The sequence below is a fragment of the Cynoglossus semilaevis genome, chromosome 20 (genome assembly GCF_000523025.1).
Source record: "Cynoglossus semilaevis isolate Cse_v1.0 chromosome 20, Cse_v1.0, whole genome shotgun sequence".
NCBI lineage: Eukaryota > Metazoa > Chordata > Actinopteri > Pleuronectiformes > Cynoglossidae > Cynoglossus > Cynoglossus semilaevis.
This window is the reverse complement of record NC_024326.1, coordinates 11,093,180-11,116,668: the sequence shown is the minus strand read 5'-3', so window position 1 is coordinate 11,116,668 and position 23,489 is coordinate 11,093,180. Positions and strand designations below refer to the sequence as shown.

The 23,489-nt window shown below is 39.9% G+C and overlaps 1 long non-coding RNA gene across 3 annotated transcripts; it reads left to right on the top strand.

Annotated features, from left to right (window-relative positions):
• Nucleotides 1-10,911: 10,911 nt before the first annotated feature.
• Nucleotides 10,912-20,920, top strand: LOC103396525 (uncharacterized). Of its 3 annotated transcripts, none has more exons than XR_001761714.2 (5): nt 10,912-11,322; nt 12,312-12,381; nt 12,553-12,639; nt 19,931-20,109; nt 20,194-20,920. It is a non-coding gene; the product is annotated as an uncharacterized LOC103396525 (long non-coding RNA). The 3 variants fall into 3 exon arrangements; XR_001761713.2 differs by lacking the exon at nt 10,912-11,322 and adding an exon at nt 11,492-11,777; XR_523361.3 differs by lacking the exon at nt 10,912-11,322 and adding an exon at nt 11,557-11,622.
• The last annotated feature ends 2,569 nt before the right edge of the window (nt 20,921-23,489 follow it).

Here is a 23,489-nt window from a genome sequence, read left to right as displayed (position 1 = left end):
CACTGCGATATATAGTTATTAATAGTACTCTATTTTTATATTTAGCAGACGCTATGTTCATCATATTTTTGTATTTATCCCTTTTTTTACTTTGTAACATTCCCATCGTTTCTCTGATAACCTAATGGCCGGACCTTGTTGTTGGCGGAGCTCAACCGAACAACCGACCGCATCACCAGACAAGATTTCATCAAAAAATGTGTCCCTCCGCCAAACTTTCCTTGTGGAACATGAAGAAAATAGATATTTTCGATAGAACAAAAGCGAATTTAAATAATAAAACAACGATATAAATTCATGAAACTTTTTCACATGTATCAACGTTTTAGTAACTTTACTAAAAAAATATTTTTTACTACAAAGCGAGTGTTTAAACGAAGTGCGTTCTGGTGGAGGTTTTCATTGGTCGATAAGACTAACAAGTGAATTTCACGCTGGTTTGAATGCCTGCTTGTGTATAAAGTGGAGAGGAAGTGCTGCATCAGTATCAGCCTATTTCCCCAGTGGAGATGAAAGCAAAGTAGGATCAAAAGGTCAACAGGGTCACAGTGGAGCTGCCGGAGTTTTCCCCTTTCACCTCTGACAGATGGACGGCCTTCAGGCATGTGACGGGGCCCCCCAGTGCTGACGGTCCACACACAGCTTCCATCCTGCCTCTGTTCTGCATCTACCCTGCCTCCAGACACTAACCTCACCCCTCCTCCTCCTCCCTCCCCCTCCGCCCACTCAAACACACATTCACATCAGACTCTTATTCCACTCTGCAGCCTGCTGTGATTGACAGATTACAGTCAGTTAACATCTCAAAGCTGTACTGATGTCCAGTGTGGGACTGGATGTCCCTCTGCTCTTTCATGTCTGTGAATGGACTCAATTCATTCAGCTGCGAAAAAGGAACACATCTTTGGATTCAACTTCATTCAGAAAACCGACCAAAAACTCTCCAACAGCGTTCACCAACGTCAGCTGTTGACGATCAGCGACTGCACGTCGTCGTCCGGCTGCATGTGTTTCCAGGAACACTTACTGCTCCGTCACCACACGTTCAGAGAGTTCATTATATCATCTTTAGTTTCATTTTCATCAGAGCTCAATCCATTATCCATCTTAATTAAGTCCCTGGGCGTTTGAGCTTGAGCGCCCCCTCCTGGTCCCCCCCCCCCCTCACTACGGTAAAACGCAGAGGTCACATTTGGGTGTGTGCAGCCGTGTGCTGTAGTTCACTTTGATTTTCATTTCCTTTTTGTTTCTTTTCAGATGACACACAGGGTTTTTGGGGGAAAAAAACAACCTTTTTTTCTCGTTACCAAAGCACCTCAGGTTTTAAATACCACCTCAACTCACAGCATGTCTTTGTGGAGGCTTCGACTCCAGGTCAGACGCCCGGCTCGTGTCAGACCAGTTTCATTGAGTGCAGGGCAGTAAATAAGTCCACGGCTGACGGTGTTGTCAAATGCACTGTTGACTGATTAATATTGTTAAGCACAACAACTTCACTGAAGTTTAGAAAGAAACTCCTCACGCCTTCTACTACACTGCTGAATACTGTGCAGTTTTTTAAAGTATTTTTCCCATATTAACAATTCCATCTTTTGGCGTAGTTACAAAAAATAACAAGTGCCAAACACATACATCTACCTGCTGGAGGTCACAGCATTTATAATATATTTACAATAATAATATTAATAATAATAATGAGAAAAAACTGTTGCTTCATAGCATGACTTCACCAAAGTGTGTTTGCACTGGTGCCAGATGATCAAAGATCCCAAGTCTCCTGGGAATTCTGGGAGTCTCTCTGCTTATTGACATTGGCTCCCTGATGCTGAACAAATTAAATTAAATATCCCGGAGTCTGGAGCGAGTGAAGGAGAAGGAGGCGCAGGAGGCGCAGGAGGCGCAGAGGGCTTCTGAGGACGTTTGGTTTTCCTTTCTGTAGCTCTCCAAAGTGTTTCACACTCAGTGGCTTGTTTTTAACAGTACCGCGAGTCAACAGTTCTGAACAGTAAATCACATCAGTACTGCAGTACTGTATGTGTACCGGCCTGAGACTGGACAGATTGACGTTAACTGCCATTATCTGAAAGCCTTGGTTTTATTGGTAAAAATGAAATGAAATGGTTTGAATTAATAATTAATCGTGTCAGAGAGAGAAAAAAAACATTTTTGTTTCTCTTGACCTTGATCTGCTGTTTTATTTGAATTTGAATTTGTTCATTTATTTAGTTTTCACTTTATCCTTTTATAATAGGTTAGCATCACATACGTCTAAAACAAGGTGATCCCTGTAAGGCAACAACACTAACCACTCCTTCACCGCGTGGCCCTGAATTTGCTTCTATTTTTGTCTAGAAGCTGTGGAAGAAGAATCTGAGAAACGAGCTGAGGAGACATCACTCTGTTGTTAATCTGAACCCAATGATTTTGTTTCTGACATTAACATGAATTTATTTACTGGGTCTCAACATGTTTTTTCAGCAACCAGTTTGTTTACTCAGATTATGCCGTGCTGCTCTCACACCATTGATTGACCGCTGCTCACTCCACAGGTTTAAAACCAACAGGCTGCTCATCAATCTTTGGAAGTTCCTCTCCCCAATTTAGCCACAGTAGCTTAGCATTACTGTCTTCATACGTTTAAACGTATAATATGTCTACACACATGTTTTTTTTCTGTTGTTTTCATGAAAGCCTGGGGTGGAAACACTGATGGCGGTGGTTGTTGTGTTGCTAGGTGATTAGAAGTGCTGAACGCCGTACACTGTAATTTTCATCTTGTTAATTTTCCAATCGGAGAGGTGTTTTAGAAACCTTGACATTAAAAAAAAGTATCAGGAAACTGTGTAGAAACACAATCTGTGGTTTAGTATGATTTGAACCGACGAGGCTGTGAAGACAACAGGAGGTGGACACTGCAGTGCATTGTGGGCAGCGATTTATTATTTTCTAAGACGTTCACATATGTGAGGTTTTTGCAGGTCAAGGAATCTGATTATCGGTGTTGACCCGCCTCACTGTGTCTCCTTTATTTATTATCTGCTGCTTTAGCCGCGCACAAAACACACATTTTATTTCACTTTGTTTCATAAATAAACATGTTTTCATTTGAACCACAGTGCCATTATTATATTTGCACACTTTCATAACCTTTTCATTAACAAAAATAAGTAAAGTGCACAAATCACTCGGTGATGACGTTGGTGCTGGACGCTGCAATTAATGCTAAATAAATATTGATGTTTATGTTTAATGAAGAAAATTAATATTTTAAATGAGACTGTGTGTGTTTGCACTCACAGGTTCTTTACCAACAGGATCGTTAATTCATTTCATTTTTGTTTATTGCTTTGCCTTGAGAGAAAACCTCTAGAAAATGGTTAAAAGCAGAATAAATAAATAAAAGACTTTATTCTCCTTTTGGTCCAAGGTCTTAATATCAGTTATTTTTCTAACAAATCTCAAACAAACTAAATTCCCCAAAAGTCCAAGGTGACGTTATATGTTTAAGAAAACGTAAGTTCAACCCTTAGTGAACTCCCAGAACGATGCTGCGGACAAAAAAAAGACGGATGTCCGATAATATCGTAAAAAAGTCAATATCAACCCTATAAAAAATAATCAGAAAACACAAATCTTTATAAGCTTCGTGTAACACTTTCACCAAAGTGAAAAATCAACCTTATAATCCGTGGCTGCCCAGTTATGCCATCCATCTTGCAAGGTTATCAGGCGTTTTAGGAATATATTCAGAACCTGTATCTGTGTCCAGACCATCAAAATCTAATTTTTTATCCTTGGGCCATACGCCCAGAAAATTCAATCAAAATCTGACCTTTTGCTTTTGACATGGAGAAAAAGGACGACTCTTAAGTTAGGGCGCTCACGGGCAGACGACCACCTAGGCATAAATACATCACATGCACAGTGGGTGAAAGTAAAGCAGCTGTGGAGCAGCCTCGTTCGTTCTGTCCACAAAAACAGAGAAGGCTCGTGATGGTACTTCACCGTTTTGTCTCCTCTGGTTTCCAGACAGTCAGGTACCAGAGGAGCTGGAAGTCTCTGACCACTGGCCTCAAGAGACACTTTATGTAATGTGCTGGCACTGCTAGTCAATATAACCCCGCCCCGGCACCAGAGAGGGTAAATCCATCTTCTGCCAATTTTACACATCAAGGTCAGTTGTATAGTCAAGTTATCAGGAGCTGATCCATCCTTCCATCCATCATCTTTGTCACGGTTAGGATGAGGAGACGGATCCTCTCGCAGCAGAAGTCGGCGTAACAAATGCGAGTCTTTATGAGATGGAAGGTTTTAGTGGAGCGATGGTATCGAGAGACATTATGGAAATGTAGGGTTTGAGTGAGTGCTTTTGAGTCCCGACTCGTGAGGGACACAACGTCTGGAAATGTCTGCCGCATAAATTCCCTCCACTCTTCTAAAGGCGTGTGTGTCGCTGATGAGAAACAGTTCAAGAAGCGGAAGAAAAATGGAAAAGGTGAAATATGCAGTAATTCATTGAAAAAGGGTGCGAAAATAATATAGATAGACATTTGATGAGTTTGACGCCAACCGGTGGAACACGTACCGTACTTTGAGAACCACTACATTTAGAGCGTCAACCTTTTTTTATTTACTGTTGGTGTGAGCGTTGATGAAAACCAAGGATACGTTTAGGGCGGAGATTCTGATTGGCCAATACGGTATTAGAACAGTTTTGGACAAACATTTTTGTTATTTTTGTCCTCCCTCCTGTGTTTGTTCCAATGGTTTTGTCAGTGTTGTCAGTGTGGAGATAGTTCAGGCTCCTCACTCCTACTTTTTTTTCAGTTTGTTTCTGTGGAGTTCACTTAAGTCGTTTCGTTTCCAGGTGGTGATAAAACTTGGATTTTACTTTCATGATATCTATTAGCTGCAGCTCCGCTGGTGTCATATAAACATATTGGTGTGGGAGGAATACAAAATTGCACTTGGATGAACTGTGAACTCGCACATAAGTTTAATTATTTCTAATTATTTCATTTTATTATTTGAAGCACAGCAGACACCAATGCTGTACATGAGTCAACAGGCAACGATACCATGTTGTTTTTGATGGATAAGTAAATTAGTCACTTTGACTTTGACAGGGTAACAACTATATATATGAACTACAGCCAAAAATACAAGACAGGAATAATTCATGCTCAAACTGACTTTTTATTTTACTGCAAATATTCACCTTTTTTTTTTAGGTTACTGCAAATATTCACCTTTTTTTTTTTTTAGCTTGACGCACAAAAACAAGATCAAAAAGTGAAGGGAAGTGAGGAGGGAAAAATGAGGGAAAGTAAAGGGCTGGAACATTCCACAGGTGAGCAGGTTAATTTGAACCATTTATAAAAATTAAAAAAGCTGAGCTGAAACACTGTGGTGCTGGAGAGTGTTTCTAAGAGTATTTTTGTATATTAATTAAAAGTTGTATTCATTTCCTCAACACCCCTCACTTACACACACTTATAATGATGACCATGTAACTGCTAACGCTTCGCAAAACTGTCCTACAGTGATGGAAACAAAGAACAGTTGTCGTTGCCAAACACACTGACTGCAGGCCTTTACCAACCCACCCCAAACCCCCAAACATATGCACACCCACTGCCCCCTAAAGGGCCTCAGGGGCTTTTGCACCATATGGATCAAATCCATTAGCAGGCACTTTGAGTACACTTTATGCTAATGCTAATGGGATCAATGTTTCATTTAGTGATTCATTTTAAACAGTTTCTTAATTAGCCCTTGACCTTACTGTCAAGTACGGTGATTTGGAGTAAAAAACAAGGAGAAATCACAGGAGGTGGCAGTGAGAAGATGTTGATGATGAAACTGTCTTTCATTTCATCTCTAGATACTGGAAAAGGAAGGCGAATTAACGACTCTTCATTTATTTATCACTCTCAAAAAAACTTGGACTCAGACAAATCAAATTCTTCTACTACCTTTGTGTAGTATTCACACTCACAGTTGCTTTTCGCTATGAAGCACAAAGACAAAATATTGAAGCGATGCCAAACAACACGTGACGTAAAATCAGTCTCTATGCAGATGATTAATTACTTTATCTACATAATCCTTGTAAATCAACGTTCAGGCTGTGACAATTTTTTTTGGCAACTACAATAATGATAATCATGATGAAATTTATAGTGATAATAAAAAGAAGTGGAACAGCAGCTGAGTTTTATAAAGCTGTGAAGGCAACATCTGCTTCAGAATTGACAAAAATACCAATATTGGGCTTTAAATCTTCATACTGCTCGGCACTGTTGCTGCAGTAAAAGTATTTTTTTTTCACTTCAGCAGATTCGACTAATCAGACTATAAAAAAAGTTTCCTACATATTCCCGTGAGTGCAGACCCGCTCTTATTGCATTACATTCGTGAAAGAGCAGACGTGTGTCTGCAATCCGTCCTCAATTGGTTCACATCTGTTGACTTTGGAAATGGTTGATCCTATATCTGATAACCATTTGGTGAGTGTGTGTGTGTGTGTGTGTTCATATGTGTGTGTGTCTGGGGCACTGATGGAAAAGGTGGGGGTTACATGCCAGAGGGGTGAAAGCAGAGGAAGAAAGACCACACGGCCACTCAGTTACCCTTCCAGGAACACTCTTGTGTATGTGTGTATTTTCTGCAGATTAGCCGTCTGTCGGTCGCCTTGTCTTTGACCTCAGGCCTCGGCTTTGCAAATGTACAGCTCCATCAACACCCAGTGGGCAGTGGGCTTGGATTGTTGATGTTTTAATGGTGGTGTGGTTAGTTTCATCATCCTGGGACTTGACAGATGTGTTTGGATACCTTGGCGGCCGATTCAATATTTTTACTATTTATATTGGAAAATAATAATAATAATAAATCAAATTGTGTACATTAAAAGTGGCAGGAAACATCTGATGCAAATATATATGTATATATCTGTATATATTTATACACAATGATGTCATGAGTTGTGAGAGTGTGAACAGGGTCAGTCATTGACCACTTTGAGTGAGAGCTGGAGCCGATCCCTTGGTCCCTTGGTGAGGACGGGGTCTGGACAGGTCACCAATAGGTCACTGGGCCACACATAAAACTGTTCAAAATCTTCAAGTTCAATCGTTCAAACCTTAATGTAGGTAATGGAGGGATGTTTTCAGGATGATACAGTCAAGTCTTAGATTCCATGGAGCTAAACCTGTAGCCTCCACTGCCTGAGCAGGATACACACTCTACACATATATAGATACTAACACCAACATAAGATCACAAAAAAAATCAAGCTCTGTTTTTAATAACATTTTCATGTTCCGTCTCATTTCCCTTGATATTAAGTCGTTATATTCCTATCTTCCAGCACAACATTTTTGCTTCAAAACATTCTGTTTATTTATTTATTTTTTTGGTTCTTTTTTTTTTTTCAGGCGATATGCAATAAACTCAGGCTGCCGGCTGTACTGACAGCTCAGCTCAGTGGCAATTACTGATCTGGCTCAATTGAGCTACTTTTTCCTTGTCTCCGCTGCTCTTTGACTTTAAGCCAAACATTACTACTTCTGCTTTTCCTCTCCCGAGGGTCCGGCTTCAGCCTCTGAAAAAGGAGATAAATGAATCATCTAGCTGCAGCGTTCAAAGACTGCACATGGTGAAAATGAAATAATGAAGCGCTGTTCATATGTAACGTTCGTTGTTAATCCACCAGACATGGAGATCAAATAACATTTTCCACAGGCCCAGTGCTTGATCCTAGGCACGTGCCCATTTATTTTCTTCCAGAAATATACTGTTTATTAATTAAATCAAATTTCCCCTATTTAAATATCACAAACATACATATAAACATATACATTATTATATATAATATATCATATTATTATATATACAAATAAAATGGGTAAATGTCTGAACTGTCTTTAAATGTTTTAGGAACAATACATTGAATCTTGAGGTTTCAAATGTTATTATCGTATTTATTTGTGTCAGTGAGGAATTTGCACTGATTTGTAATTTTATTTCCTTTTCTCCATAACGGTGTGAGTTTTGTGAGTAGCTGTGGAACGCACCTTTTAAACATTTGTTGTACAGTCTGTACAGTATATGAAACCAGAAAATAAGAGGGGAAAAAATCAATACTGCAGTAGAATGGTAGTTCAACAGCCGCTGTGTAAATATTACCACACAAGGCATCTCAGACGCGGCGGTTCAACAAAGATGTAATGGAAACCCCACAGGCTCTTAAACACACATGAGCATTGTTGACCTTGTGTTGTGCTAAAAGATTCAAACGTTAGCTGAACATATTTAAAAGGCCATGGGTTCAGAGGGGGCTGTTCTTCTCTCCTCACTGGACCAAAGTTTATCCTGCAGTCACCAAAAGATTTCAGGAATCTGCCTCGTATCCTCATCCCACACAAAAACCTTTGATCAGCTAACAGGAGAGGTGCTGAATAAGGAAAGATGCTCTTCAGTCGAAATGGTTACATACATTATGGGGAAAAAAATCAAAAGTCAGAGGTTGACCACTGGGTGCCACGTCCAACCTGTTAGCAGCCCAAAGCTAACGGTTAAATGGAAGATCTAATTCAATAGTTCAAGACACCGCTCTGAAATTATAGTGTCACTTTCTTTTATTGCAGCTCCTTCCTATCACTGGTTCACCCGACTGATCCGCAGTGACATCCAGATGTTGTTCGTATAAAATGTAGACAGATCAATTTCCACATCTATATTTCATAATCACTCACCTTTGCCTGTCTGTCCGCTAAATCCTTTCGATCTGTACCTGCCACTCAGGTTGAGAGGCAGAACAGGGAAATATTTTTCCACACATCTTATAATCTCTTCTCAGTATTTATACTGCATCATCTAATCCTGGTGGTGTGTGTTTGGCATGCAGTCATCTGTTCTGTTGATGCTGTTGATGGTGCTATTGTGTCTGTGAGCTGCAGAACAGGCTGAGAACAGGCGGCTGTTGTGCTTTTAGGTAAAATAGTAAAAAAAAGTGACAGAAATGTAATATTAAAGAAATAATAAGAACAATTTGATACTGAGACACGTGAAGCTTGTCCCACTTAAAAATGTCCCCCATGTCCACATATCTGTGTCCTTCCTGTTTTGTTTTTGCTAAATAGTCAAAATAAAGTCCTATGGTTGTGAAATACAACAACAAACTGTTGAAGAAGTTGAATTAGCCTGAAGCCCATGTGAGTGATGAGCATCAGCTGAAGGCCCTGTGATGGACTCCATCCATCTCAGTAACATTTAGTGAAACATCGTGACGCTCACTGATGCCCATTCTTCTTGTCCACTTCCTCTGCAGCTTCAGGCTCTGCTCCCTCAACTCCAGCCTCTCCTCAGACCCAGTTTGTCACGTATTAGTTCTTTTGCAGATTTTCAGTAAGCACTGGCTCCTCATTCTTCAAACTCAACAAGGTTAAAGACGCAGGTGTTCTTTTTTGGATCATTTTTTTGTCACTCACCTTGTTGATCTCAGCCGCTCTTTCTCTTTTTGCCTCTTTCCAGTCCTTTTATGTCATCCCACCTTCTCAAAAACAATTTTCCGTCTGGCATACTCCACTCTGTGCTGTCCTCTGAGAGGTCTTATTCAAACGGTCATTTTTCGAATGGAGATAGGAAGAACAGAGGCTGCCATTACGGTGGCCAAAAGCATTTCTCTGAAAATAGCTCCACACTTCTACTGTTCTTTACGGCTCTATTTCTGTCCCGTCTGCTGCCAGTGTTGAAGTTCCAAACAGCTATGTCTTATCTACGTTCATGGAGCACAGCTAAAACGATTAATTGACTCCAATCAGTTAAGAAAAATATTTGATTTCCTGATGTGTTTTTAACACGATAAAAACATTACTTTTGATAGGTACTCTCATGTTATTGTTATATTTACAGATATTTCTACTTTTGTATCGTTGTTCGTGTTGTTTGTCCTTTTTGCCTTTGCACTAGTATTTTCTTCCAGTCTGCTTAAATAATCATTTAAACAAATCGAATCAAAGCTAATAATGTACAGCTGCAGCTCTAATATACACAATAACATAGAGACAGCAATGAATATAAAATACAATTTAAACTTAAGATGCCCACAGTCTCAAGTCTGTATTTCAAGAACAAAAATAGAATGTGCGTGTGTGTGTGTGTGTGTGTATTATCCACTGAAGAAAGACAACTTTGATAATTTAGAGCAACATAAGGCAGTTTTGTGTTCAGCACAGTTAAATCAGCTCTTGACATTTGTTTTTATGAAAGCAAAAACCAATTTCCTGTGAGATGATGTTGATCATTATCGTCTCGAGTCAACTTCCTGCAGTTCCACTCCAGTTGTGCGTACTGTAGACTGGACGATGTATACGTGGGTTTCTCTCCCTGGAATCCCCACACATTTAAAGTGTCAGCCAGACGAGCTAACAGACATGTCCTTGACTTCAGTGTTGTTGCTGAGCATGAGTTGTTCATCTTCCAGTCACTGCTTTTCAGGTCACAGTGTGGTTGAGCGCTCAGCACTGCGACCTTACAGACAGAAGGTCTTGGCTTCTAACCTGGCCAGGGGCCATCTCTCTGTGAGGCAGCGGTATAGTTGTCTTTGTTTCTGCATGGATCCCCCTAGATCCTCCCACACTCCAAGGTAGTCCAAGACAGCATAAACCATGGTCACTGCGCTTCAGCGTTAGAGTCAAAAAATCAAAGGCAGAGTTTTCAAGATATGACCGATGTGTTTGGACCAGAACAATCCAACCAAAGAACATCCCACGCAAAACAGGGATGGAAGAATCAAAGCACTTTTTATTCAAACGTGGCCACTGGTAGGTGTACTCTGTGACCTGCTGGATCTGAAGGAAGGACACAGAGAAAGAAGAACAATGTTCACTAAAAAAAAAGAAGCTTTTTTCCAGAGGAAAAGAAAAGGAAAGCTTTTCACATGAATGTTGCATTGTAACAAACAAAAGGAATTATGTCATCATTCCTTTTTTTAAATGTCAAACTCTTTTATGTTGGATGATACTGGCCACAAAAAACAAAGCATTAAATGTAGCTATTTAAACAAACCTATGCCTATGACAGATCAATGTTGTTTACAGTATATGGTTTACTAAGCTTTGATTAATGTCTTCATATTGTATATACAGTGTGTTAAAATAATGACTTCTCAGTTTGATAATCGGGCACAAATTAAGTTTGTCCTAGTAGAATTGCCGTTATTAGCTGTCAAAGATGGGGTCCACGTACGCATGCGTATATGGCAGCGACGAACAACGCACAGGAGACGCACTCGAAAATTAAGTTTTCTCAGAAGTTTTGGTGAGTAAAATGATTGTCTTTTAAATAATTTTGTTACTGTATAATGTTATTATTGATTCTTTTAATTGGACATAAAATCGAAGCTATGGTTGAATTGTAATCCGTGGATATTACCAATAGGGTAATTCCCTGTTCTGCTCTGTGACCAATCAGATGATAACATACTCATACACGAGCGTGACAATACAGAATCCCACTTATGTCATTGGTCAAGGTGCGGTGGTTCGCGGAAAAAAAAAAACCGGAAACAGCAGACGGCCATGACGAAGCAATTTGACAGACGCCTACACTGGTTTACAGGTCTCGGACAATAATCCCCGTATTTTATTTAAAAAAAATGAATAATAGTAATAGTAAAAAAAACACAATGTACCGTATTGAGTTGAAATGTGAGTTTGCAATCTTGTTATCTAGGATATAACGACGCGATTGAGGGCCAAGGTGACAAATGCTCGGTAGGCCACTGATATACAGAAAAGCTAGAACAACTTAGAATACTTAGAATCCTATACTTAAAATGTGATGATTTTACTGTTGGCCGACCATTACATCTCCATAATGTATAGAGGGGATAAAGAAAAAGGACCTTAAAAGGAACATCTAGTCTAACTTAAGTCCTTAAGATTATGTCTGATATATCTAAGAGAACATCTGTCTAACATGTGGTTTGAATTTTTACAATGTGGGTGAAGTCTTCCATCGATCTGGCCCACAATCTCCGCTTTATGTTTATGCAGAATAAAGCCGTTCTTTGAATGGCATAAACCAAAACTCCACCGGCTGAACCATGGCACTTTATTTAAGATCACAATCTTTACAAGTCAGAACATGTCAATAAAACACTAAGCAGTTATGGCAACTTTAGGGTCAACATAGAGAATGGTTTGACATCTCACTGTAAACGTGAGGTATCCCTCAATCTGATAGTATACTAGGAAGTAGGCAGCTTCCCTCCCATCTGGGCCACATTAACAGTTGTCTCCTTTTAGGCAGTGAACGAGGTGAAAATTGAGCCCCAGTCTGCAGATAGGATCACAACAAAAAGGCTGCGTCACAGAGGTAATTCTTTCAAAATACAGAAAGCTTTTTAATATGTTTCTCCAAATGGTTTCCAGTTGTAAATGTGAAATAAGTCCCTTTCATTATACATTTTGACACCAAATTTGAAGAAATTAATGAGGCTCTATTTTAAATGCACAATTCATGTTTGACTCCGTCTCCACCCTGCAGGGTTGCCAGAGATGACTCACAGTGTTTGTTCTGAGCTGTGGGATGACGAGTGAAGTGTCAAAAGCAGCTGATGTGTAAGCCCTTATGGTGAGTGTTATTGAGTAATTGCATCTCTTATAATCATGTCTATATTTAATCCTTCTGTTAAACTTTATTAAGTGCAGTAGAGTACACGGAAACCAAATGTTATCAGACGGCCATCTTTTTTCAGTGCCTGTATTCCACTGTGGATTTTCGGCACGGAGACGGACGTCATATGTTTTACTGCCAGCTGATCATAAAGTCTGAATGATGTATAGGGCTGTCAAACACATTATCTCCTCCATCAGTATGGTTTACTGCTACATCACAGGCTCTAAGAGATGGATTTCAGACAGACTCATTCAAATCCTCATAACTGAACGTACAGTTGAGCATCAACGGCGAGGCAGTAGCAACGGTTTAATAGAGTTGTATTTACAACTTGAAGTGGCAGCCGAAAGTTGAGGCTCGACCAAAGTGTTACTTTTATTCTTCAGTTTGACATCAGTATGGCCAGGCAACTCTTGGTGTAAAGAAACATGAGAGGAAGGTTTATCCTTCACTGGATGTACATTGTAGTGATGGGATTTTCAGCTCTTTTGAGAGAGCAGGTTCTTATGGTTCTGCTTTGCTGAATATAAATAAAAGGTACATTTATTGATTCATATAATAGAATTTAAATACAGGTTTGTGTAAACGCTGAATGTTTTCCTCTACATTTAGTGTATTTAAGCTATGTTTAAACTAGGAATCGCAGATGTGCCGCAAATATAATTATTGTTTTATTTCCTCAGCACTCACTGTATAAGGAAAATTGTTTTAATTATTAGATAAAAGAAAAGAAAATTACAATCATCCACAAAAAAGTACAATAAAGAGAGATATTTTCTTTTTATTATTATGATAATTTTAGTAAACACTTGAAAACACTGAAACACTGAAAAAATAATTGTCTGTTAGTCTGCAAACATTTTCACAGCTTCTATGCTGTGTTCTAACTTATTATACATGAATCTAAATAAAAAATAAATACAACACCGTAAAGACATAAAAAATGTTCAGATTTAGCTCCAGGTTGATGATTCAACTCAGTTCATTCAAAGTATCAGTTTTGGTTACACTCGTCCTGTGTTTTCTGGGTGAATAATAAATATGTCAGTATGGAACGCCACTAAACTGGAGCCTGGTTGACCTAGAACTGTTTGAAACAGTTCTAGTGGTTGTGATGTTTTGAGTTAAGGAGTTACATGATCCAGTTCGTCTTCTGATCTGTCCACTTAGCCTTTCACTACCTCTGATATCAGACCTTTCCTTGATGTGTACAAATAAAAACACAGAGTAGGAGTGAAAAGGGCACGTCACATTTATTAGGTGTGACTCTCAACTGTTAGATTAAGCATGTCCTCGATGATTAAAAAAAAATACTGGAATGTCACACAACAGTAGACTCCTCTTTTAATTGTGCGTCCGTGCACGACAGGACGGCATTAACCGCAACAGAATGGAGCAGTCGTGTTAATTCAAAGTATTCAGTGGAGCACAACTTGAATTTGAAAGTCATCTGGACAGGATGTCATGGTTTCTGATGTAAGATGAGGAAAATAGTGGAAGGAATGACACAGATCGTGCATCATCCCTTGCTCCTATTGGAGCTGTCTCCTTTAGCATGCTCGACTGATCTCACCTTTTCAATCTACCCTTCTCTTAAGATATAAATCCCTGGGAGGATGACAGTTGCAGATGAGTTATGTAGTGTGTGTCATTGCGTGTAATGCATTTTCTGTCTGTGTGTGTGTGTGTGAGAGAGAGAGAGAGAGAGAGAAAGAGAGAGAGAAAGAGTAAGATAAAGAAAGAGACTAAGAAAGATAGATGAGCTGAATGTTGGGATGAAAGAAGAAGGGAATTGCACCAGGGGGAGGTAAATCTAGTCTGGGTGTATCTGCCCTAAAGTGTAGTTGTATATCTCCAGAGTAAGCAACAAGGAGTTTGTGCATATTGTAAACTTTGGGAGTCGATGGCTATGTTTCATGTCCACTAATCCAGTGGTTCTGTAACATTTAATGTGCTGTGTGTGACATCACATCAGATATGGACTGCAGCTGACAGTGAACACACACAGTATGTAAACAATGGTTTCCTTCAAGTGGACACATTAACGTCTGTTTCTTCAAATCTCCATTGAAGTTCATTTTAATCTCTAATGGCTACATAACTGTTGCTGTTATCACTGAACAATGCAAATAGGATTATAAATCTGTGCAGTTTCCCCAATGGGGCACAATCTTAAAATATAACATTTATTTAAATTGCTGCGTCCCCATTGCCATAGCTCTGCACCTCCCTATGGGGCCTCGCCCCAAACGTATGGAACCATAAACATTGAAACACGAAAATGGCAACTATATTCTTTTGACAAATTAAAACGTTCAGTTAAATGTGTGAATGTGTAAAATGTGTTAATATTAAATGATTATTTATGTGGTATGATCCTGCATTTTTCAAACTGCTGAAGTTTACAGTACAAAATACTCCCAATCATATTTTTAAGCAGAGTGAAGAAGATAAACATTGACCACTTCCATCAGTGATAAAAGCCACAGACTCCTTGAAGTTCTTCACCTTTCACCCAGCCTTTCTAATGTTGCCCGCTTTGTGTATTTTCAGACATTTAAGGGCCAAGTTTGCAGGGTAAAGGTAAAAACTTATTAGCAGCAATGTAAAAATAAATGTCAAAATAGCTAAAATAAAAATAGTTAAAATAGCCGTGGTTCATAGAGGTCTGGAGTCTATCAGCGAATACTTTGACAAAAAAGTTAAAGACTGGCAGTTCAGATGTTTCAGATTTACAGCCTCAACACAAAGTCCTGAACTGTGGTCTTTGGAGGAACACGCTTCAAGAATATCATTTTACTTTTCCACCCAGTCTGCTTTTGCTGCACTTTGTCGCATTTAATTTTTAACAGAACTCTAAATTCTGCATCACACTCTCTTTCCTTAGGATTTCTGCCTTTATTTCTGGACAGGTATTAATCTGACAAGAAAACAAATTTATTGATACCAAGCAACACCTTTGGGGGAAAATATATTGCACCTCTATATGAAAGATGTCTCTTTGTACAGTAGTTGTTGTGTAATACAAAACAAAATGCTCAATATTTAAGACTTCATTCTTTATACACTAAAATAATAATAAAATATAATGATAATAAAGAAATCCTGAAATAAGATATGGATCACCACACAGAGAACAATCTCATCAACATTGACAACAAATGTATCAGCAGCACATCTCATGTTAAGTGTTTGACTTTCCCTTCTATTAAAAGACTTAAAGTAAAAGATCTTTGATCCCAGAAAACTGTATCTTAAGACGTTTCCCCTCTCCTCCACGAGGCTTCTTCAGTTCTGTATGTATTTTATATCCCAACATGCTGTAAATCTCTACTTCAAGTCAACGTACACAACAAAGAGTGGATGTGTTTTAAACAGTACGGCTAATGTTACACTGAGTGCTGTAATGTCTCCTTCAGATGAAATTTTTATGAGAACAATCTCGTGCTGTAAGAGATGCAGATACAGAGTTTCCTCTGTGCAACACGTTAACAGTGAAGTCACAGACGTCCTGGAGTCTCTCCAGTCATTTGACGTAGTATATACGTCTGTTGCATTCCTTTCCAAACTGAGATTAAATCTGAAAAACTCAGCGGTGGGTTTTTTTTTTCTTGTTTCGTCCGACTCTGTCCTCTGTCCTCTCTCTTATTTACTTTATTTTTTGCTCTCCTCCTCTATCCTGCACTTTGATCTAAGGGTTGAGGTGAAGTCATTCTCTCTTATCACCAAAGGCCAGTGTGTCGTGGAGGCCAAGGTCGTGATTGGTGGAATTCTCCCACACATTCGTAATGAGGGTGAGGAGAAAAACAACAGAGTAGAACTTTTTCAACTCATTTTCTGTTGGTTTTTTTTTTGCCGTATCTGGAGTTTGTACCTTTTGTAAACCAGCAGGCATGACTAAGTTGATGGTTTAGTTTTTGATAAAAATGATGCCAACAGATGAAATAGTCCAAAATCTGAACTTTAAAAGAACTTTTGTGATTTTAGTTTTCTCAACGATTGTTCAGACTAAACCTTTTAATTCCACCGTCCATCCACATACTGTCATTTACACACACTGGAAAAACATTTTCATTTAATCAAAGCTGAAAACGCCACCTTCTCGCCCAGCATGTGTTTGCGGGGGCCTCAGCATCAGCCCTGCCTCACAGCTCAGGGCAGTGACAGTAGGACTACGGCTGATGAGCTGACTGACACCATTGTCAAATGGATTGTGAGAGAATGACGTGTTCTACATGTCACTGTCAAGATGCACAGTAATGGCTGAAATCCACCAACTGTATCTGGTGAAAAGATTTGTTATCCGGCACGTAGGGAGACTTTTTTTTTCTCCACATCTTCTGGCTATACACTGAAATTTGGGAATGCTGAGTTACCTCGATTAATTGGAATGAATCGTGATTAATCTACAGCTACCCTGTGATAATCTTGTTGGAAATCTCAATCATTTGTTTGCCCTAGTTTAAGGAAAAGTCACTGTCGATTTTAGATTTTTAGAATTCTTCTAAAACCAGAAGAAACTCCTTATATTAGAATGTGGTGTCATACAGGCTGCTGGAAGAAGTGATACACGGGAAAACACAACTCAGATCTAAATAAGAAAAAGAATGTCTTAATATTGAAGCAACAGTCTGTGAAGAGTGTGTTAAATGTGAAGCCTGTGTTGTTGGATGTTGTCAGTGCATATGGACCAGACGTTGGTATCATGTGTCCCCACAGGGGAGGAGTAGTGATGAGCATGGACATAAATGGACATAATGGTGAGTGGAGCAGAAGTAACGAGGAGGTCCTGTGTAGGTGCTGTTTGGTCCAGAAGGACGGATGGTGGATTTTGTGGAGAGGATGAAGACGGCTGTGGTGCATCCCTATTTTAGGAATGAGGAAGAATACAGAGTGATGTATGAGAGTGGATGGATGAGCACACTGGTGGATCACAACCTGTGCAGAGATGTTCAGTATGAGAATGTAAAGCTGTGCCAGAGGAGAGTGGAGCAGGAACGCTGGGGTGTAGAGTGACAGTGATAACAAAGTCCAAGGATCAGGTCCAGGTAGATCCAAGGATGAAGTAGTGTAGAAAGTTCACCACGTCCAACAAACTTAGTTCACTCACAGTACAGCGCGTGAGTATCACATCAAAAATACAGGACTATTTTTAGTGGGACATCAACTTGCAGCAGGCAAATGGACTGGAATGACCTCTCTTACCAATGTAGTGCAGCAGGATATTGACTGAACTCAGTGTAAAGCAACAGCTTTACGATGGCATTAAGATCCCAGACAGGCAGGTACTTCATCTTAAGTGTGTGTTTTTTTTTTTTTATCGTTTACAATACCTGCACAAATACATCTGTCTGATGGAGGGATGCTGAAAATCAAAAGTATTTTTTTTGCATTCTAATCATCGGCAATTACTGGCAGTTTTGTTGAAAAAGAAATTGTCACTTGTCACTTTAATATTTTTTTAATTTCTACTTCTGCGTATTTAAAAGCAGTTAATGAGCAGTCATGGTGTGTTTTTCTTTTCTTTGGACTGCACTTATTCCTGTTTGACTTCTTTGTGAATTGATATTCTTAGTATTTTTCAGTGTTACTTAAGTTGAATATTCACAGTAGCCCGTGGAGCGACTCGGAGTTACGTTCCACTGAAGTTGTATGTGTACAAATGAACTTGTGAAGATTTTGAATCTGGAAAGTTTCAAAGTTTGGAGGTACAAGGTTTTAGAGTACTGCAGTGTTTCCCAGAGGGGTTGGGCTGAAAGAGGGGAGAGGAGGGGTAAGAAGAGTCAGAGTGGTAGATGTAGAAAGATGACTGCACAAATTAGAAGTCAATATATTTTGTCAAAACTCAGGCTTTACCTGTGATAATACATTTGATAATCAATCAGATTGAAACACATTTCTAATTAGGGCTGTCAATGTTTTCATCAGATTAATCACAGGATAGCAGTACATTAATCCAGATTAATAATAATTACTTTTTTGATGAAATGGATTTTGTCTGATGTAAGTAGGAAGCAAAAAACAGTCCAATCACAGTAAAATAAAAGTAAAAACCTGTCAGTACTGCGTAGAGTACAGCTTTCATCAGGGCCTTTTGCAAATCCGACTTTAGTGGTTTTACAGGGAAATCCACTGAGGAAACTCAGTCAGCCACTCTTCAGTGCTAGTCCACTTCATCATTGCAATTATGCTAATGTTTAAATTAATGTGACAGCCATTCTTTGATGTTGAAGCGGGTCATGGAGCAGAGTTAATCCAGAATTGTTCGGAGCAAAAAAGAAACAGTGGCTACACACCTGGAAGGACATATTTTCTGAGTTACAAATAGGCTCCCCTGAGGGAGAGAAGCAGCAAGAGAGAATGACAGAGGAAAAAAATCTACACCGAGGCAGAGAGAAATTAGGAGGCCTGACAGCCAATCCAGCCCCGGCCAGACTGCAACTGTAAAAGTTATAATTTACTCTGAGGATATATGATCTGAGCGTGAGCCCAGTCTGTCACAGCACCTACATACTGAGTGACCCACGAGGAGGGGGTGAAATTGATTTATAACACAGATATTTATGACATGGAGGGGGAAGGGGGTGGTGGGAGGGGCTGGAAAGAGAAGAAGAAAAACGTATTGGTCGGATACATTTATCCGATCTGTTACCTCAGATCTGATGTGAAGACAATCCTACCAAGATACTCTTAGCTAACATGAGTATTTTTAGTTCTCGACCAGGTTTCAGCATCTTCAGTAAGGATCACCACCGAGAGTTTTACTAGAGATGCCTGAATGTTATGTTTGTGCTCAGGTATTTGAATCGAGCCAAAGAAATAATGATGCTTTTTACACTGCAGAAAAACCAAAAAAGCACAATGAGGTTAACTTAGTCTAAAGTTCCCAAACCTTTTCTGCAGTGCCCTCCTTTTGTAGGTAGGTCTCTTCCACCACTGTATGAAAGAAAATGAATATTGAACTTGAACTGCATCCCCAAAGAGGGGGCCCACCCCTTACTTTGAGAACTACTGGATTAAACCAGACGACAGTAATTGTGTTCGATCTTTATCCCCAGGAAATATTGTTTGTGTCAAAAAGTATGAAAAATATTGAAAGAAATAAACCATGCCCATTTTTACTAACATAAAAATGTTCACAGTGGAAAATGTGCATTTGATGTTTAGATTTAGGAAAGTGCTTGAAATAAATATCAACAAAATATGAAATAAATTGACCAAAACTTCTCCTGTGCTTTTCTAACAGCCACCACAGCAGTCGTCCACTTGGTATTTCAGCAGAGTTTTACACCAAATGCCGTTCCTGACGCAGCCCTCCTGACCAGGGTGGTGAGGTGGGAGTAGTTAGAACCCAGCACCTTCTGTCTGACAGGCGAGACGTGCTACCGCTGCTCCACCGCTGCTCCACCGTAGCTCCCTCAGAGGGTAAATTCATTTTGAGAATAAAATGGTAAAATCATATTTCACACACCTCCTATCACACTAATTGTCGTTTTTTTTCTAACTCAGACACAGAGCCTTTGCAGAGAACATCCCCAATTCCCCGAGCGGAGACAAACTGCTGTAAGTGCAGCACTATTTTATGTAACAGAAATTCTACCCTGAGACCAAAAGCATACAGACTTTAAAACAAGAGTTCTGGGTCCAGTTACCTTCATGTTACCTCCTGTTTTTTTTCACGTAAAGAAAACTTAAAGGAGCATTTGTGTCTTAAATTTGATGTTGTTATTGTTGTGATTGGATTATTTCTCTGGCTTTTTTCTTCAGGGACAAACCTAAGGTTTCTTTGTTTGTGCATTTGTTTTTATCAGTATTTGTTTTATCTGGAACCTGAGATTCAATCATTCATTTTTTCAAATAATTGTTTGTTGAATATCCACCATTGAGCTAATTCAACTCATTCTCAGTTGTCTGTCCCTCGACTGACTCCAGAAACCAGAGAAAGTCTTTACAGACGGTTTGGTCTGCCGGGTGTTACACAGAGGGTTGAGTCCACAGTGGCTCCGTCAGCCACGGACGAAGAAACCTACGGTTGTTGTTATTGTTCTTGTTAGTCTATTGTTAGAACCGATGTACAGTTTTTCCAGCCTGGCTCTTGTTAACCCTCCATCAGTGACCCTCACCCACGACTACTGCCTTGCCACTGGGTGAAGCCTCCTCCACAAATTGGTGAGGTCACACAGTCTCCTCCTCTCAGTGTCGATATCGTTGACATAAGCATTTATGGAAATAAACTGTGAGGTTCTACAGAGATGTTGGATAGATGGTGGTTCTGTAGCCGTTAGCACGCCGGCCTCAGAAGCAGGGAGCAGAGAGTCCTGGGTTTGTATTCCCAGAGGAACCACAGGCTTGATAACGTTAATCCTCCTCTGTAAGTTGCTTTGGACAAAAGCGTCTGCTAAATGCATAACTGTAACTGTAAATGGATAGACGGAGGTGAGGAGAGAACAGAATTGTGGTGGGTTCCATGGCTGAGATCCAAGATCTCACAAAATATAATGGAATCGATGAATTTGTCTGTGTCAGAAAACAAATCAATGATGTAGCCTCAATCAATGGTCTCCTCAAGGACGAGCTTTCTTTCCCTGGTCGTTGTCCGTCTTATGTCCCCGTGTCATAGCACAGGGACACGAGGTCATCCTCAATCAAATCTCACTAATTGGAGACAGTCATCGATTCACACACTTCTCAGTAAAAACTCCTTCACCTCTCCACAGCTGTTGACCTTCACTTATCTGCTCAGCACGTTGTTTAGGTTGCAGCAGCAGCATCACCAGCTCCTGCTTCTCCAGCCATTGATGCTGCTCTTCCAAGAGGAACACCACACAGCCTTCTTAATCCATAATCCATAATCCATAAACAATGTCTTCATGCATGCCCTCTACGGGGCAGAGAGCTGGGAAGAGCAGAGGCGGCTCTGATCCCATGTTTGAGAGACGGAGAGAGCCAACGATAAATTGGTGGGTGTGTTATTCAAAATGCTCCACGGTTGACAGCCCCCTACAGGTGGGTGTCACTGACAGTGTAGACGTAGGTGTGACGGTTGACCTAAGATTGTCGTTCAGTCACTCTCTAACTGGTCGCTACAGTGACTGGAAAACCTAAGAGTGATGCCTTCACTTTCATCAGTTATTAACAGTTCCGAACTTTCACTCCATGCAAATGGGAACCTTTGTTTGCTTTTTTAAGTTCCACCTTGCGTTTTTCCTGAGAGCTTAATTACCAGTTCAGTGAAATGTGCTGCATTGCCGCTCTTCAAACCAAGTCTTTTTTTTCTCACTTTCCGTTTTCCCCTCTTCATCTGTGAATCTCCACACTTCAAATTTAAATAAAAAAAAAAGTTTTTTTTTTCCTCCTCCCCCTCATGACTCTGTGTCTAACTTATCTCCGATGTGCAGCTGTGAGGGGAGCTGGTGTATTTTTATTCCTTATATCTCTGAGTGGAGGATACAGCAGGTGGCGTGTAGATTGCGGTGCATGGCTCGCGGAGCATGTAGGTTGTTGTCGCTGACAGAATTCCACTGGCAGGTGGAGGTGTGCACTGCTGGGTATATCTGAGCAGAGACACAGGTTGTGCCTGTGCCAATGATTTTTTGGTTCGTCGCTCATCTCTCTCGCACACGTGGATGTCTTTCATTGGTTTTAGCGCCTCCTTTTATTTGTCTGCGCTGCTGAAAGCTTCATCAGCCCATTGTCATGCTTCAGTGGCGGAGCTGTACTGCTGAGAGGCGATGCTGCTGCGGTGGTGTTCACGCTGCTGCTAAGAGCACTCTTTAATCAGAATATTAGGGCTGGCATGAGGTAAAAGCAGCCGCGTGTCAGAGCTGCTAAATGGCTGTGAAGTGAGTTGACTAAATTAAAGTTGTGTTCAAAGTTGTGTGTTTTCAGACTGTGTTCAGGTGTGCTCCATTACACTGAGTTTGTTTATGTCGCTGGTGCACCTGACGCTGCCGACAGACTTTTGGATATGTGACAGGTCTGTTGAATTTTTACAGTGCCGATCATGTACTGCAGTAGGTTTCAAAGTGTGGAGCACACCTCCCCTGGGGCACGTCGGAGCACTTTGGAGGAGGCATTACACGAGGAAGCTTGGATTTTCTAGGACTGGGAATCTTTTAGTCGTTATCCATCTTTGGAAATCCTAAAAATGACACTTATAGTGTGCTTGTTCTTAAATGCATGTTTGATATGTGTGGGTTGATAGACAGAGTGCAGAGGCCTCAGGAATACATGGTAGTATTTGTGTACTACTGTCGTCTCCATGCATTAGCAGAACGCCATAGTCAAGAAAAGAAAAGAAAAATCTCATGTTGTTCTGGTTTGTTGTCCCGTCGTGTTTTATTCAGTAGGTTTTTTCTGTTGACGTTGACTCACAGAACTCTACAGTGTTCTTCTTGGCCCAGAGAGCTTTCTTTTTTAAAGTGTTCCGTTTCAGATGCACTGACAATTATGATGCATTTCTGTGCGCCACACCGGGGGTCACCAACCTTTTAAAAACTGCGTACTACTTCACAGTACTAGAGTGATAAAAAAGGACTACTTTTTTGTTCTAATTAAAATTCTTGAATAACAAAGTTGCATGATATTATTATAAACAAACAAACAGGGTTATATTTAAATACTCAACTTTGTTTCTGTTGCTCTGGTTTAACCATTTAGCTGTGAAAAGATCACAACTAATATTTCTGTTGATTTCTTTCTTGGCAGCTTTGTCTGAATAAATACATTTCTAACATTTTATTTCTAGTTGCAGTGATTTACTGTCATGTTTTTAATCATGTCAGTAATGCATTCTACTTTTATAC